A 3,116-nucleotide genomic window follows, 5' to 3' on the forward strand; every position below is an offset into this window, starting at 1 on the left:
ATAAGTAGTAGTTTATTTTATAATAGGAAAATAAAATAGTTATTATAACTAGTTATATAAGACCTATTATAGATAGTAGAATCTTAATCTTATAATTCTTATAAATATTATTTTTTTATGTTTTATTTTTCTATCTTTTTTTCTTTTTTATTAATAATACTAGGATTTTTTCTATTTCTAAGATATGCCTTATAGACTTATAGATATTATGGGTTTATAAAAGATTCTTTAGTAGTATCCTTATAACCTAGCTATTTAATAATAGTATTTATAGAGTTCTCTACTAGACCTAGAATCTTCTTAATTCTATATTTATAATTATTCTTATAAATTATACTCTAAATTATTTATAAATATTTATATCCTCTATTTTCTAATACTTATAAAATATTAAAATATAAAAAAAATTATAAAATTTTAGTTCTACAGATAACTCTATAGATATTTTTATTTATATATTTAATTATCTACTAAGGCCCTATATATAATTAAATAAAGTTTTATTTAAGTATATTTATAAGTAGTTATTATTAATAATCTAAATATATTTATTAATTTTAAAGATCTTCTTTTTTTACTTCATATTATATTACTTAGCCTATTATTCTTAGGCCTTTATAATACTTTTATATTTTTATAGATTTTCTAGATATAGATAGTATAGGCTTTAACTTTATAATTTACTTTTTCTTTTATATAAAGATTAAGTATAATTACTTACAAATCTATTCTATAAAAGATCTAAACTAGTAAAGACTTTATTAATATTTATTATATATTATTATGTATAGACCTTATAAGAGGGATAAAGTATAATAAGAATAGTATTATATACCTCATAGGCTATTTAAATCCTTAAATTTAATACTTATAGGTAGATTAATAATAAAGTTTATATTAATCTATTTCTATAGCTTATAAAGGATAGATAGAGATTAAAGTAAGCCTTATTATTTACTATACATAATATATAAGCCCTAGTAAGTACTATAAGTCTTATAATAGTTTACTATAAAGCCTTATATATCGAGCTAAAAGAACCTTTATAAGACTAGCTTATAGATTTATTCCTCTGTAAAGTAATTTATTATTAGATTATTGTATAGCTTATTTTATAATCCTTATTTAATTTTAGGTTAGAGGTTACTCTTTTGTTAGTTAGGGTCCTTTTTATAACTTTTATAATTAGATAAGGTACCTCTATAAGCTTCCTTATAAGATTATCTTATAATAGGAGAGTAGGAATACTCTTAACTAAATATAAAGAATTATTTTAAAATAACCCTTTTTTTATAAGCCTATTATACTTCTTTATATAAAATCTTTATCTTAGAAGGGTTTTTATAGTAATTAAAATTATAGTTATAAACTATTCTAACTTTAATATTTAAAATTTATAATATTTTATAATTAGAATATTACTAGTTTCTAGTATATATATAAATCTCTATGAAACCTAAACTATTATAATATAGATAGTATCTATTTTATAAAAGAATAATACCCCTAGGGTCTCATATATTTATAAACTCTAATTATATAAGTAGCTTACTCTTAGCTTACTTTATATAATTGTCTTAGTTTTCTTATAATAATTCTTTATTAAGTAGTTAATTCCCTCTATGAGGTTATCTGTAGGATTTAATTTATTTATATAATAAGTAATTTAAAACCTAAAATTTACTCTAAACTAGAATTAGTAAATCTGTATTTATAATAATATCTTTATTATTAACTAAAATATACATAATACTTTATAGTTAGTAATAATCTTAATTTTATAGAAATTGTTTTTATAGAATTTTTCTTAAAAAAATTATATAATTATAAGTAATTTTTATTATATAATTTTTCTCTAGTTAAGATAACTTTCATAAGAAAAAAGACTACTAAATTCTATATCTTATCTAGATATAACTAGGTAAGGCCTTGATAAAGTTTTTTTATTTAAAATATCTATCTCTAGTCTAGCTAGTAAATCTTTTTTAAAGTAATTTAAATATATTATTTCTATAAACTTCTTCCTTAGGATTTTTATAGCTTTATACGACCCTAAAGTTATAATATTTCTCTTATTTTTAATACTTTATACTAGCCTATTTTTAGGCTTGTAAAGGAGATCTATAAATATCATAATAATATTTATATAGAAGTATATAAACTGGTATTACTAGTTTATAAATTTTAAGAAAATAAAAATATTATTACCCTATCTAGTTAGCTAATTTAAATAGATATATTTAAATCTTAGGAAAAATTATATAAACTATTTTAAATAAAAATAGGAACCTACTAAAATGCCTGCTTATTTGGTTAAAATGACCACCCCTAACCCCTTTTTAGTATAGCTATAGGAGCTAGCTGGGACAATTCCTCAAGTAGTTTTGTAGCTAGTAGGAACTCTTATTACTTTAAATTTTCTTTACAGTTCCCCTACTAAAATAATTATATATTTTATTATAATATAATACTAACCCTACTATCACTACTAGGATTATTATTAATATAGATATTTCTTTTAATCATATTCTAGCTATTAATAAATTTCTATACTAGCAATAGTTTTAATTTTAACTTTAATAGCTCTTAGAGACCTTTAACTCTAATAAGCTACTAGGTCCTAAATTAGAGATTTCTAACTATAAAGCTATTAAGATTCTTATAAAACTTGATAATATTCCCCCTCTACTAACTAATAGTATCTAAGCTAGGAAGCTAATTGTGACTTATAAATATTTATAAGTAATTATAGTTTTACTATAGTTAAAAGGTGGTCTAAAAAGAATAAGGGAAGTACCTATACTACTTATATATACCATAGGATCTATTAATATACCTTCTCTTACTTAGATAATAGGCGTCAGGTATTTAGTAAAGGTATAGCTAAACTTATACTAATATTAAGATATAATCTAGTAGTTTAATACTTTTAAGTACCTATTAAATATGCTATTAGTATAACTTTAGTAAACTATTAGTATATATAAGAATACTATTAAGATATATAAAGTAAAATTAATTAAGGTATTTATATAGAGCCTTGTTTATATATTCCTAGAAGGTACTAGGGATGTTTATAAGTCTAAATAGTATAACTAACTACTTATACAGGCTAT

This window comes from Aspergillus pseudodeflectus, assembly GCF_044049435.1.
Source record: "Aspergillus pseudodeflectus strain CBS 756.74 chromosome Unknown BJX68scaffold_59, whole genome shotgun sequence".
NCBI lineage: Eukaryota > Fungi > Ascomycota > Eurotiomycetes > Eurotiales > Aspergillaceae > Aspergillus > Aspergillus pseudodeflectus.